The following is a 16,222-nucleotide window of genomic DNA, read 5'->3' on the forward strand; positions in this document are numbered from 1 at the left end:
TTTGTCCAAAGGCAACCAAAAAAGACGGTTTAACATGGATCTATGTGAGGAAATTGATTGCAAGCAATATTCCTCTTCACAAACCTGCAAACCCTACCCTCAAAGGCTTCCTGCGCAAATATTGCTTAAATCAAAATATACCAGATGAATCAACATTGCATAAAAATTACATACCGGCAATTTACCTAATTGTTCCGGATGAAATACGCAGTGAACTCAAGGACAGCATTTCTGGATTTCAGTTAACAGAACTACAGACACTTGTGGCCGTTACATTGCAATAATTTAAAAGAAGAGCCTTCTTCTTCCTATTTAGCGGCCTGCAGAGAACTTGAAAAAGTAAATCATTCTACGATCGGCAGATTTGTGAATGGGGGTATTAAAAAAATATTTCCAGTATCTTTTGCAGATGAAAGGGTGTTTGTGTTTATTTCAGATGCTGCTCCCTATGTGATCAAAGCAGGAAAAGCCCTCTGAGTATTTTATCCCAATTTGATTGATGTGACGTGCTTTGCTCATGGAGTGCATCGCCTTGGTGAAGAAGTACATCCCACTTTTGTGAATTTCATCCACAAAGAAAGTGTTTCTAAAGGCTGCTGCTCGCATCAAGACCTACAAAGAAAAACTACAAAATGTGCCTTTACCTCCCGAACCAGTGATAAGTCATTGGGGTACGTGGGTCGAAGCTATGTTGTTTTACAATGAACATTTCGAGGCCATTAGAGGGGTGGAAACAGCTTGGATAGTGCTGAGGCTTTGGCAGTTTGCCAGTGCAAGGAAGCTTTTAATGATTCCTGTATTAAAGACACTGCTGTGATTATCACTCATTTTTGCATGTATCTGCAAGTATTAAAAAGCTTGAAACTCAAGGTTTGGCGTTGAATGAATCTACTCACTTAATGAATAAGATTATTCTAGTGAACTCCTCACTGCCGGAGGTATTCCCAATAAAACTTTTAAAAAAGTCTGAAAACATTTTAAACAATAATCCAACCTTTGAACCCTTGTGCCAAATTGATAGTTTTATTAATGGGAAACAATAAGTGCCAACATATCACCCAAATTCAAATACTGCCCAGTTACCTCAGTTGAAGTAGAACAGTCCTCTTCTGTTTACAAAATTGTTTTGAGTGATCGAAGACACAATCTTACTACCGAACATTTGGAAAAGTACTTGGTCACTTATGTTTACAATAGTAGAAAAATGTAAAATAAATTGTAAATGATGCTTTGGTCCAATAGCATTAATTAAAAGTTAATGCTGTTGAAAAAAATTCATGGCTGTAAGTTCTTTTTAAAATAAAATATTATGGAGTTTTTGAGCGTGCCTCCCCTGCGTGCGATATGTCTCGACGTTGGTCCTGTACACACTCCCATCACATCCGCTTGCTAACGACAACAATAGCAAAGAAGGAACAATCCCTCAAACACGATATGCGGCCCCACTTTGCAAATTTTTTGAAAATAATCCCAGAAGGCCCCATTCCAAACCTCTGCTAGAAAGTATTCAGAAAATGGTATCAGCATTCTAAATGTACCTATTTTTCACGTGACCAGCGCTCTTCCTCGTCATTGATATGCGCAGGTTAGACCTTGAGCTATAATGCACGCAGTAAAAAATGGCTCTGAGCACTATGGGACTCAACTTCTGAGGTCATCAGTCCCCTAGAACTTAGAACTACTTAAACCTAACTAACCTAAGGACATCACGCACATCCATGCCCGAGGCAGGATTCGAACCTGCGACCGTAGCGGTCGCGCGGTTCCAGACTGTAGCGCCTAGAACCGATATGCCACCCAGCCGGCTGCACGCAGTAACTAGCATATTTTTTTATTATTTGATCTTGCATATTTCGACACTTTTCATGCATTTTAAGCATTTTTCATGCCTATTTGCATGCATATTTTAAAATTTTTATAATGCATATAATCCGGTCTCTACTAGTAATACAGTATACTGGCGCCTGTGCGTTCCACAACCTGCAGCATATTCTAATTTTTTACCTTTCGAGAATCACGCGAGAGTTTTGACCGCATAAGGATAGAAGTATTAACACTGTAAATATAATTTTCCAGAATGAATTAAATGTACATGTAGTAATGCTGAAAGTTTTTCATTTCACGAGTGTACCGTGAATATCGGGAATCCGGTAAAACATCAAATCTCCGACATCGCTGCGGCCGGAAAAAGATCCTACAAGAATGGGACCAACTACGACTGATGAGAATCGTTCAACGTGACAGAAGTGCAACCCTTCCGCAAATTGTTGCAGATTTCAACGCTGGGCCATCAACAAGTGTCAGCGTGTGAACCATTTAACGAAACTTCATCAGTACGGGCTTTCGGAGCTGAAGGCCCACTCGCGCACCCTTCATGACTGCACGACACAAATCTTTCGGCCTCGCCTGAGCCTGTCAACACCGACACTGGACTGCTAATAACTGGAAATATGTTGCCTGGTCGGACGAGTCTCGTTTCAAATTGCATCCAGCGAATGGACATGTGCACTTATGGAGACAATCTCATGAATCCATGGACCGAGCATGTGAACAGGGGACTGTTCAAGCTGGTGGAGGCTCTGTAATGGTGTGCGGCGTGTGCAGTTGGAGTGATACGGGACCCCTGATACGTCTAGGTACGACTCTCACAGGTGAAACGTAGGTAAGCATCCTGTCTGATCATTTGCATCCATTCATGTCCATTTTGCATTCAGACGGGCAATTCCAGAAGGACTATGCGACACCGCACACGTCCAGAATTGCTAGAGAGTGGCTCCAGGAACACTCTTCTGATTTTAAACACTTCCGCTTGCTACCAATCTCCTCAGACATGAACATTATTGAGCATATCTGGCATGCCTTTCAACGTGCTGTTCAGAAGAGATCTCCACTCCTTGTACTCTTACGGATTTATGGACAACCCTCCAGCACTACCTCAGACATTAGTCGAGTCCATGCCGATCATGTTGCGGCACTTCTGCATGCTTGCAGGGGTCCTACACCTTATTAGGCAGGTGTACCAGTTTCTTTGGCTCTTTAGTGAACATGTCGTAAAAAGAACTGGACTTCTGAAAAAAAGTATAAACAACTAAAGAATATAACAAGACATTTACAGGCAACGAACGTACTCGTCTTTAAAATACACGAGTAAAAATTAAGTTAATAATATCAAATTGATAATATTAGGCTTATTTGCATCCACTTTGTACAACTCTTTCGGAAGTCTATTCTTAGTACTTCTACGAAAATAGTTTTTCTTTCTTTCGTAGCAATAATTTTGCTTATTAGGATAGTGTATTACACGTAGCGACGGTTGACGTAGCTGTTCGTATTGTTGCTACATTCCAGGTGGAGATAGAGACCGTTCTACCAGTAGAATAATTGTATCCACAGTAATAAGTGATATCTCTTAGTTTGACAAAAAACTGTAGACGAACAGAAGAAAACCGCTCACTAGTTAGAAGAACTTACGGTTTAAAAAAAAAAAAAAAAAAAAAAAAAACAAGTTTACAGACAGAACATGATAGCTTAGCAATGGTGGTATCTGTGGTGCAAACTTGCTTGTCAGAGTTACACAACAGATATGGTGATTTGCCGAATCAACTACAAAAGATATAGGAGAACATAGTATTTCTCAAACTAGAACAGAAACGCATGAGTAATGTACAAAAATTAAACAATCGTGCTGATGTTGGGATATTTGACAGTTTAACTACACTTGCGGAAGTGGAAAGGATAGCAACCGAAGAAGAGGGTAATATTGTTAACAAACTCGATAGCGATTTGAAGACTGCTGTTCAACAAACAGGTAATGAAGTAGGCGTAGTAGGCTTGAATTCAAGTGAACCGTTTGTCGTTACTAAAAAAAATGGTAAAACAGTAAATAAGTGAAACATCAGTTCTCCGCCTAGTAATACACGTAATGTAAACCAAGGAGAGTATGGGGCATTTGGGCAGTTATCGGTACCTTATACTCAGCAAGGAAACTATCCACATATGACATTGGTAACTATACCACGTACTGAAGATAACACATCTGGCCTGTAGACGATTTGACAGACGAAAGCATATTGAAACATAGTCAGTTCCAGGTATTTTCTGTGGGAACAAAGAGGGTACACCCAGTTGAATTATTAGATCTTTTCGAGATATTCTACCACATAGTTGGAATTAACAGCAAAAGATTCTTTACGTAGTAGGATATGCACAAGGAGATGCTTTGCTATGGGTTTTGAACATACCTGAGCGTTGTGAAACCTATGATCAATTTGATCAGGATTTTCTTGCTAATTTTTGGTCACCTTGAGTGCAAGAACGACTCAGACGAGAAGGTTTTGACCCAGAAACATGTTTTAATAACAGATAAGGTGGACTAAGAAAATATTTTCAAAAATAGCTAAGTAAGATTCTTTACTGGAGTAAACTTATGTCACACGTATATATTCTTAAAATGTTAGATGGTAGGCTACCTGCACGCATTAAGGAGAAGTCTGTCACTGTACCAGAAAAAGATTTAGAGTATTTTCTATCCGTAAGTGATGCCACTGGCCTAATTTATGAGGAGGAACATATGCAAAGAACAAACACTAATTCTTCACATAATTTTCATAATAGTACTATAGCAGGTCAAAGCAATAATATCAACTACCAACAGCAGTGGCAACATCCAGTTACACTAGATAACAGACCCGATGGCCATAAGTTTAAAGCAAATGGAAAGACACAGAAAAGCAGGTGGACTAGACATAATCCTGAATACCCCAACGTGCAAGATAATGGTAATAAACAGAATAGATAAAATTGGTATGGTGCACCCTCCAAAGGGAATATAAACAGTTTCAATGATTATCATGGAAACTCAAATGGTCCCACGATCCCTGTCTCAATTAATAACGTTAGACAAGGCAAAACAACTTTTCACGGTAAGCAAAACAATAACTGGTGTTCTCTTGAGCATGCAGCTCAAATATTTGAGGCTATTAATACTGATGGAGTATTCTGACGCCACAACCATCCAGATCCTGGATTTAGAAAAGGGCGTTCAGCAAGTCTTCAGTTTTTGAGGTATGATGAGGTGAATGACTTGAGAGAGGAGTTAGGTTCCCACAAGACAAGACGATGAGGAGGAAGTGGTACAAGCAATAATTTATGCAGATGCAGGAAATATACCAGTACATTTAATTTTGGATATATGTGCGTCAGAAAATATTTTTTCCAAGAGTTTGTTAGCTGCGACAGCAAATGACATGCATGTACCCACTTTCCCTACACAGAACTGCAAAATATTCACAGCCATAGGAAACAAAACACGAAGTGTCAAGCTGCAAGCTTGCATTCCCATTATTTAGATAATATTACAATCAAATACAATTTTCTTATGGCTGAGAAATTAATAGTGAAATGTCTTCTAGGAATGGAGTTTGTCAAACAGTTTAAGGTAAACTTCGATGAGGGTACTGGTAAATGCTGCTTGCAGGTTGATAGAGAGATTCTATCAATTAATTTGGTTACGAAAAAGGAAAATCATGCTCAGAATAGCAATAAAGTAAATTTTCATCTTATCTATCCTGGAATACTTTTAATAAATGAGCAATGTAGCGAGGAGGTGTTGGATATCCCAGTACTATACGACGTTATCAATGGAAAGCTTGGCGGCTCTGGTTATTCAGCTGAGACACAAAGGAATCATTTAATGTAAATAATCCACGCAGTATGAACAGGTGTTTTGTAAAAAAAAGCAGGTATTATAAAAGATTACATTTACAGATTGGACGGGTATCCGTATCAAACTTTCTGACATAGTTCTTACTCAACCCTTGAGTGAAGAAAGAGCCAGCGAATGAGGAAATAGAAAGAATGTTAAGTTGGCGAGTAACAGGACCTTCAAAGCATCCTCCATATTGCAGCCCACTGTTGGTTGTCAATAAGGCAAGCAATAGTATTTGATTGCTACTTGATGCATGATCCATTAATAAAATCATTGCTCATGTAAGGATAGAACCTGAAAATATCGACAAACAACCCTTGAAATTTCATGGTGTTAAGTATTTAACTTCACTGAATCTGTGCTCTTCATACTAGCACATGTCATTGGATCTGTAAAGTAGGAAATAGATCGCATTTGTTTCTTCTAGCCATAGTTACCATTTTTGTGGATTACTTTTCAGACTCGATGGTAGTGCAGGTGTTTTTATAGCAGCAGTGGACACTATATTGGGAGCAGTGCTGTGTAAGAGAATCACCACGTATGTGATGATATATTGATTGCAATGAGTTCATGGATGGAACATTTAGATTTGTTAGAGGAGGTACTTGAAAAATTTCTAGACTATGGTGTTACAGCTGATTTGCAAAAGCCCAAATATGGAAGAGAAAAAATCAAATTTTTGAGTCTCATTATCTCTCTAAAAAACTAAACTTCTCCTGAACAGGCTAAGAAGGTTCAACGGTACTCACCGGCTGCCGTCTCATCCTCAACCTACAGGCGTCGCTGGATGCAGATATTGAGGGCATGTGTTGAGCACACCACTCTACTGGCTGTTTGTCAGCTTACAAGATCGGAGCCGTTACTTCTCAATCAAGTAGTTCTTCAGTTTGCCTCACAAGGGCTCAGTGTACCCCATTGCCAACAGTGTTTGGCAGACCAGATAGTTACCCATCTAAGTGCTAGCCCAGCCTGACAGCACTTAGCTTCAGTGATCTGATGGGAACTGGTGTTACCACTGTGGCAAGGCTGTTGGCTCACATTATCTCTCCCACAGGTATTTTACCTGATCCTGGAAAGACTGCAGCTATCAACACTTTTCTACACCACAGAAGAGAAAACAAACGCATTTCTAGGACTAACTTCATTCTTTGGTAAGTTTGTATCTAAACAACTGATAAATAGTGATCCCCATCTGAACCTGTCAAGCAAAATAATACATGGTTAAGGAAAAATAAAAATGGTTATGAGCTGAAGAATGTCACAGAGACTTGCAGACCATAAAGCAAACTTTCGTAAATCCAAATATTGTACACCATACAGACATGACATAAGATTTTTGTTTAAGCACAGATGCATCGTCCAGTGTCTTGGTATTTGTCTCTATCAAATTAGAGAAATAGATGGAAAGAGCACAATTTGTGTAATCAGTTCTGTCAGCCAAACATTCAACTTTTGAGGAAGATCATACTTGGTTACGGAACTCAAAACTGTTAGACACAGTATGGCCTATTGGAAGTTAGGATACTATTTATGGGAAAAACACACGAAAGTTTGTTGTGACCACAAACCTTTATCTTTCCATTTCACTACAAGTTTTTACGTAAGCGAATTACTCAATGGTCGTTGTTGTTGTTGTTGTTGTTGTGGTCTTCAGTCCTGAGACTGGTTTGATGCAGCTCTCCATGCTACTCTATCCTGTGCAAGCTTCTTCATCTCCCAGTACCTACTGCAACCTACATCCTTCTGAATCTGCTTAGTGTATTCATCTCTTGGTCTCCCTCTACGATTTTTACCCACCGCGCTGCCCTCCAATACTAAATTGGTGATCCCTTGATGCCTCAGAATACGGCCTACCAACCGATCCCTTCTTCTAGTCAAGTTGTGCCACAAACTTCTCTTCTCCCCAATCCCATTCAATACCTCCTCATTAGTTACGTGATCTACCCATCTAATCTTCAGCATTCTTCTGAAGCACCACATTTCGAAAGCTTCTATTCTCTTCTTGTCCAAACTGGTTATCGTCCATGTTTCACTTCCATACATGGCTACACTCCATACAAATACTTTCAGAAACGACTTCCTGACACTTAAATCTATGCTCGATGTTAACAAATTTCTCTTCTTCAGAAACGATTTCCTTGCCATTGCCAGTCTACATTTTATATCCTCTCTACTTCGACCATCATCAGTTATTTTACTCCCTAAATAGCAAAACTCCTTTACTACTTTAAGTGTCTCATTTCCTAATCTAATCCCCTCAGCATCACCCGATTTAATTTGACTACATTCCATTATCCTCGTTTTGCTTTTGTTGATGTTCATCATATATCCTCCTATCAAGACACTGTCCATTCCGTTCAACTGCTCTTTCAAGTCCTTTGCTGTCTCTGACAGAATTACAATGTCATCGGCGAACCTCAAAGTTTTTAGTTCTTCTCCATGAATTTTAATACCTACTCCGAACTTTTCTTTTGTTTCCTTTATTGCTTGCTCAATATACAGACTGAATAACACCGGGGATAAGCTACAACCCTGTCTCACTCCTTTCCCAACCACTGCTTCCCTTTCATGCCCCTCGACTCTTATAACTGCCATTTGGTTTCTGTACAAATTGTAAATAGCCTTTCGCTCCCTGTATTTTACCCCTGCCACCTTCAGAATTTGAAAGAGATTATTCCAGTTAACGTTGTCAAAAGCTTTCTCTAAGTCTACAAATGCTAGAAACGTAGGTTTGCCTTTTCTTAATCTTTCTTCTAAGATAAGTCGTACGGTTTGTATTGCCTCACGTGTTCCAACATTTCTACGGTATCCAAACTGATCTTCCCCGAGGTCCACTTCTACCAGTTTTTCCATTCGTCTGTAAAGAATTCGCGTTAGTATTTTGCAGCTGTGACTTATTAAACTGATAGTTCGGTAATTTTCACATCTGTCAACAGCTGCTTTCTTTGGGATTGGAATTATTATATTCTTCTTGAAGTCTGAGGGTATTTCGCCTGTCTCATACATCTTGCTCACCAGATGGTAGAGTTTTGTCATGACTGGCTCTCCCAAGGCCATCAGTAGTTCTAATGGAATGTTGTCTACTCCCGGGGCCTTGTTTCGACTCAGGTCTTTCAGTGCTCTGTCAAACTCTTCACGCAGTATCTTATCTCCCATTTCATCTTCATCTACATCCTCTTCCATTTCCATAATATTCTCCTCAAGTACATCACCCTTGTATAAACCCTCTATATACTCCTTCCACCTTTCTGCCTTTCCTTCTTTGCTTAGAACTGGGTTGCCATCTGAGCTCTTGATATTCATACAAGTGGTTCTCTTCTCTCCAAAGGTCTCTTTAATTTTCCTTACAAAAATTCTGTTTTGAAATAATATATATAAAAAGGGGGACAAAACATTATAGCTGACGCACTTTCTAGACTCCCACATGGATCAGATGAATTTACAGAACTAAATGAACAGATCTCAGATTTCTGAATCTCATTAATACAAGCCGAAAATTATAGACTCTATTATTTAAAACTGTGTCAAGAAATGGGAAAGAAAAGATCTCGTCGGAGGAAAGTAAGAGAGAAAGTGTTACTCTCCGAATCTGCGCTGCAGAGTGTCAAACACTCGAATCGGTCTCGCCTGAATGAATTTGGGTGTAGAGCAGTTCAAAAATGGTCGCGACTCAGTGACTGAGGAACACTGTTCTGGCCGACCAGTTGCAGTTTCAACTCCCTCACTTGAAAGTCAAATTGATGACATTATTCGTGCCGACCGCCGTGTCACTGTGGAAATGATAGTTGACAAGGTTCAAGTTAGTACTGGTACAGTTCACAACATTATCTGTAACAAGCTGAAGTACAGCGAAACATGTGCAAGATGGGTCCCAAAGGAGTTGACGTGGCTGCACAAGGAATCTAGGTTGAGAGTGTGCACAGAGCTAAAGGAACATTATGAAAGAGAATGTGACCTATTCCTCAATAAAAGTTTAACTTGTGATGAAACTTGGGTTCACTATTATGAGGCAGATTCGAAAAGACAAAGCATGGAGTGGAAGCGCACCAACTCACACGTCAAAAAAAATTCAAAACCCAAGCATCAGCAGGAAACGTCATGTTAACGGTGTTTTGGGATGCTGAAGGTCCAGCGTTTTGTGATTATCTCGAAGAGCAGCGTACAATCAACAGCCAATACTACTCTAATTTGCTCTTAAACAAGGTGAACCTAGCCATGAGAGAGACGTCGTGGATCGCAGAGGAGAGGTGTGATTCTCCTGCAAGACAACGCACGTCCTCACATTGCTCAACTGACCCGTGAAACCATCGACAAAATGGGCTGGGAAGTAATGCCTCATCCCCCTTACAGTCCTGATTTAGCACCTAGTGATTTCAATTTGTTTGGTGCACTGGGGAGGCATTACATGGGAAGATGTTCCAGGACAACGAGGACGTGAAAAAGTTTGTGGAAAAGTGGTTCAAACATCAAGATAAAGAGGTCTTTGCAGCCGGAATAAAAAAGCTTGTAGCCCGTATGGAATAAGTGCGTAAATGCTAAAGGGGATTATGTTGAAAAGTAGAAAAGTGTTGTTTTGTAAGAATGAACTTTTTTTTTCTACAGACCAATTTGTCTCTTTAATTATTGAATGAGCCTCGTATGTATGTATGCTACGAGAACCATTGTAACTAATACAATTATTACAAAGATAGTAGACGATTTTTTTCCTAGAATAGGTTAACCTAAGGCCGTATTAATTGACAATGCATCATACTTCAGAACTCCTAAATGGAAAACTTTTCTTAAAGATTCGTGAGTAAAACACACTTTATGCAACTCGATTTCATCCAGAAGCAAGTCCATTCGAACATGTATTTAAAGAGTTTAATCGCTTTGTTAGAACTTATATACCAAACAAGCAAACGAAATGAATAGGGTACATTGCTCTCTTCCAACACACAGTTAATAATTTATCACATCCATTCACAGGTTTTACACCTCCTGTACCACGTTTAGGGAAAAATGACCTCGAAAACTGGTCACAACCTTTGTCATGTATATCAGTACACGAACCTTCACTTAAAGAGGAAATAAGACAAACTGCAATTATTTTGAGTGAACAAGCACAAAAACGAATGGCCAAGTAAGACAAGAATTTAGGCTGCACTAGCATCATCCAGTTAAGAGATCACGTGTTGTTACAAACACATCCAGAATCTACTAGAGTTAAAAATATAACCACAAAGTGGAAGATGTTGTATTCAGGACCTCTGCTGATAATGGAAATTCCACATCCCATGATGCTGTTTATTAGGATGTCCCAAATCTGGAAAGGTAAACGGCCTGTATGCACACAAAAATATGAATAAGTTTGTTCAGTGAACATGTGAACATATGAGGCTTCAGATAAAAGGGAGAAGAGTGTAAATATGGAAATATTTAGTAATAAGTTTAAATTATGAGCATTGTCCTGAAAGAAGGCACGCAGATAAAAGTCTATTTTGCATCATTACTAGGGGATATATTTGAAAATTATACATGTAGTAAATAACTTCACTATGACCTTACATTATCTGGGGGCGAGTGCTAAATAAAAGACATATACATGGAGCACACTATTATGTTATCACATGAAAAGAGTCAGAAATATTTTATGAATGGCAATCGACGCACATAAATTGTGTGGTATATTTTAGGAAATGATACAGCGGATATCGTTCAGTAAAATAGCAGAATATGTGCGATGTATACGTCAAGCTATAAGATAGCTACAAGTATGTATAAATATATACGACTATGTACAACAATGATCTACGAATACATTCAGCTATGTATACTGCAACGACCTACAAACTAATAACATCTTGGTATATGCAACATGTATACTATGTCCTAGTTAAGAATGACTAAGGCAACTACTACATCTACAACTATAATCTACTATACTATACAATATCAAAAAACCTAATGAAAAGACCATCTATTATAACACTATGCTCTACGTTAAAGGAGAAGGCACTATGTGGAGAAGAAACTGTATAGATTATTAAATGTATCAGAGAACAACGTGACACTCAAAAGACCACAGGCAAGAAGTATAAACTTAATTGAAATACTTGTAATCCGAAAAGGTGGAAATACGGACACTTATTTTGTGGGCAGATATTCTTTGACTGGAAGCCTTTATATGATTTATTATGAACGTATGAACAGCTGGCTGACCTGCGGGAAACCAGGCTCTAACCAGTTAATTACGTATATTTTTTGATAAAGATGATGCAAATGATGCTGTGCACGTTCCACTTTTGTGAAGGGAATTTATAATTAAGGCAGAGATACCGGTGGTAAGCCCTGCTTGTAATATAGTTATAAGTATTTTGTGTGAAAGTGTTTTATGAAATATTAGTGAACCCTAGTAAATCGGAATATTCGCTCTCAAAGGAAAAACAAATATGACTGCTAATAAAGGCAGAAAGAATATTCTACGTTAGCCTTGAAGGAACACAAAACGCCGTGACAGTACATTAATCTCACACAATGTTACAAGACGTTATGAGGCGAGTATGCATGGTTGTCTTAGTTTTTCTCAGCTGCATTTGCGGAAAACACTGAATATATGAACAGTTACATGAGTCCGTACTGTTTTGGACATTATACTACACGAATCGGTACATAAAAGAGAAATAATTAATTGGTGAAGGAAAATACATTTGCATATCAGTACTCGTCACCAACGGATTTATAACGATATTGCCGCTGGACAAACATGTATTAAAAATCTAATTACCGACGTGCACCTGTGTAAGATGCAAGAAAATACTTATGTCAAACATCATTTCGTAACACAAGTTAACTGATATGCACATTACAGCAAAATGTACTTACAGGGTTGCCACATGTTTCCCCAAGTGAAATTCCCTTATATTTCCCTGATTTCCAGATAATTTTTAGAATTTTTCTCTGACAAATTTTGAGATCTCAGGGGTGAATAAAGATTTAAGTTGCCAAACATATATAGAGACTTCTGTATTTCTAAACGCGTGAGCAAAAATTTTAAGTACTAACATCAACATCTTTTGTAATGAACTGTTTTTAGATGGAGAAAGCAAGCCCAATGGTATATGTGTTTCACTAAGACCACTGATGTTATTTTATTCCAATAAAACCAAACACATTTGGTGGCAAAAATACGTATTTACTTGGAGTCGCAAGACGGATTTAAAATACCTTCACTGATTTCAGAAATAACCTCAGAAAAAATAGGCATCTTGGAAGAAACATATAAGGCGGGGAAGAGTTGTGTAAGCCAACGCTATAAGTGAGCGCCAATAAGATGTTGGTTCTACTATGTCAGTTACTGTCAGTTATTACCCACTGGGTTAAGTCTATAATTCTAGAGGTATTGGGTGTCCACCTGATTAGCCGAGTGTAAAACTGACAGAATTTACGTATCGTCAAATTTAGCAGACGAAGTTTGAAAACAGAAACTGTTGCCGTTAGTTTTCCCGATCACAGTGCATTGTTAACCTGCGTGAGTTTAACACCACAGCCTACCCGAAGAGTAAGAAGCCAGTGAAATCTAAATATATCGCTATTATCAGAAGAAGACTTAGTAGATTCCCTAACCAGAGATTGGGAAATTCTCCGTTCACTGGACAACATTCCAAGTGTGCTAGAATGGTGGACCCTACGGGCAAAATTAATATCTTTTAGTATAGATAAGGCGAGAGTAAGGAAACAGACTGCAGAATTCTACTATAGTGTGCTAAGGCACCTCTATGATCAGATAGATCCAGTTCCTACAAGATTAAAAGAGATCAAGCAAATAAAATCAAAGTTTGAACGCAAGAAACTGGACGGACTGACGATAAAATCCAAAGCAAAGTCAGTCATTGAAGATGATAATGTCGCATTGTATCATCTTGTCAGACAAGCCAACAATAGAACAACAGTCTTCATGGATGAGTTTCAAAGCGATGATGGTACCTAATCACCACCCAGGTGGGAATAATTAAAGAAATATCAGCGTACTAAGAAGGCATGTATGGATCAGGGGAAACAGACGAAGAAGAATATGTTGAGCTCTTTGGTGCATATCTTCCACGAATATCGCAAGATGATGAAAACATTTCTTAGGACATCACGAAGGACGATGTATTTGAAATTGTGCGGAGCTCCCGCGCTAGGAAATCTCCAGGATCTGACGGACTGCCCATTGAATTCTATAAACGATATTAGACCCTAATAGGAGAAAAGTTCACCGAATTGTCAGTGAAGTCTTATGGGGAAAGCCAGAGTTCAAACAATGAAAAATTGTGTTGATCCTAAAGGAGAGAGGCTGCAAAAAGTAAATAACCTACGGCTGATTTCGCTTTTAAATTCGGATTACAAAATTATAGCTCGAGTAATCAATAAGCGTTTTATACCATACACCGCTGACATTCGCCAACAATAGACTTGTGCTTTTAGAAGGAGACATTACAAACCGCGGCTTTGTAACGTGATGTCATTGAGCTAACACAGACAAGTAACATAATGTGGACTGCTTTCCGTAGACTTCCATAACACATTTGATCAAATTAATCACAAATACCTGATAGAGACAAAGCATCTAATACACTTCCTGCCAAAAACCATCGACATCATCAAGAACATGGCAATGGGTGTTACAGCACAAATCTCCATTAACTGTCAACTGACAAAACAAATTGAAATAAAAAGGGGCGTTACCCAAGCCATCCTCTTATGCATGCTTCTGGATGTTTTATCGCTGGAACCTTTCCTGAGATAGCTACAGTACAGACTAACAGGCACTGCCGTTCAAGGAACAAAGACAATGATAGGTGCTTGCGCGGACCATGTAGGCGTAATCATCAGAGACTAAGCAGATGTGATACAACTAGAGATAGTACTTGCAAGATATTGTTCCGCATCTGATGCGAGGGTAAATGAAAAAAAAGTAAATTTCTAACTATAAATGGGCTTGCTAACTTGCGCATTGAGTAGGCGAACCATGTCAGTGACTATAAGGCTCTTGAAACAGCATTGACAACTTCCCATTTAAAAATGATAGCAACAAATTGGCGGGATGTGGCAAGAAAAATCAAGGTAACTTTGACTGAAAACTGTCAACTTAGCATAGACCAGCTCAAGACAATACAATTCATCAACATGTATATTTTAACCAAGGTCCACTACATAGCACAGGTTCTCCGCATCTCATCATTGGCGGCGAACACGATCATGTCCACGCTAGCAAAGTTTTTATCGAAGGGGGAATTGTTTCGAGTGTCGGTGAAGACAGTAGTGTTGGATCCAAGCAATGGAGGGATGGGACTAACCCCGACATCAGGTCTAAAGCGATGGCGTTGTATATAAAACGAACATGGAGCATAATGTGTAACAATCCAGGAAGTGTTTCAGCAAAACTATACGACATTGTCAGGCCAGAAAGCGTACAGCTGCCGATAAACAAACAAAAAATAAGTTTAAACAAAAATCTATTTGGCAGTTTTATCTTGAATGAATACAGCAAAGGTGATTTTAGCAGAAAGAAGGAAACATGAAAGGAAAAATAACATAAAAACTAAATATGCTGGAATAGCATAGAATGTAGTCTGGAAAAACAGCAGTAGTGGTGTTCTTTAGTCTGACGTGTGAACAGCGTGGTACAAGGTAGTCAATAACATCATCAGCACTAACGGGCGCCTCTTTGCCATCGGTTTAAGTGAAACTATTTGCAGTATATGCAACCTCTTTAATACTGTACCTCATCGGTACACATGTGGAGATAGGATCATCAACTGTAAGAGGACCATGGCAAAAATTGTTCAAATAACAAGAACTTCAGCAAACAATGTAACGACTTCCATTTTATTCAGACAGAAGAAACTTACTACTTTCAAGCACACACAGTGATTTGGTTAATGGGCAGATATAAAAGTTACATTTTTAACAACATCGGGAGTGATGAGCATATTGAATACAAGACGTATATGGAAAATGAATTCGAGAAAACACTTAAGTATCCGAACCACAATAAGAAATATGGTAACATGCTCCAAATTTCAGAATGAAATTTTCACTCTGCAGCGGCGTGTGCGCTGATATGAACTCCAGAGTTCGAGTCTCGGCCCGGCACACAGTTTTAATCTGCCAGGAAGTTTCATGCTCCAAATTGTCTTCAACAGAATGGGTATAGATTAGGGACACGTGGATTCCTCGTGGAGAGGAGATGGGTTGGGCCACGAAGCACAGAGAGGCCCTCTACTTCTGCGGCGCGTTCCCGATCTTAACCTCCCTTACAAGTCACGCATGAAAAATAAATCAGTAGTACGGCAGATACAAGAATATGACGGCAAACATCTGGTGTCTGTTATAAAGGAAGATATTGGTTCAAATGGTTCAAATGGCTCTGAGCACTATGCGACTTAACTTCTGAGGTCATCAGTCGCCTAGAACTTAGAACTAATTAAACCTAACTAACCTAAGGACATCACACACATCCATGCCCGAGGCAGGATTCGAACCTGCGAC

This window comes from Schistocerca nitens, chromosome 1 (assembly GCF_023898315.1).
Source record: "Schistocerca nitens isolate TAMUIC-IGC-003100 chromosome 1, iqSchNite1.1, whole genome shotgun sequence".
In the NCBI taxonomy this organism is placed as follows: Eukaryota; Metazoa; Arthropoda; class Insecta; order Orthoptera; family Acrididae; genus Schistocerca; species Schistocerca nitens.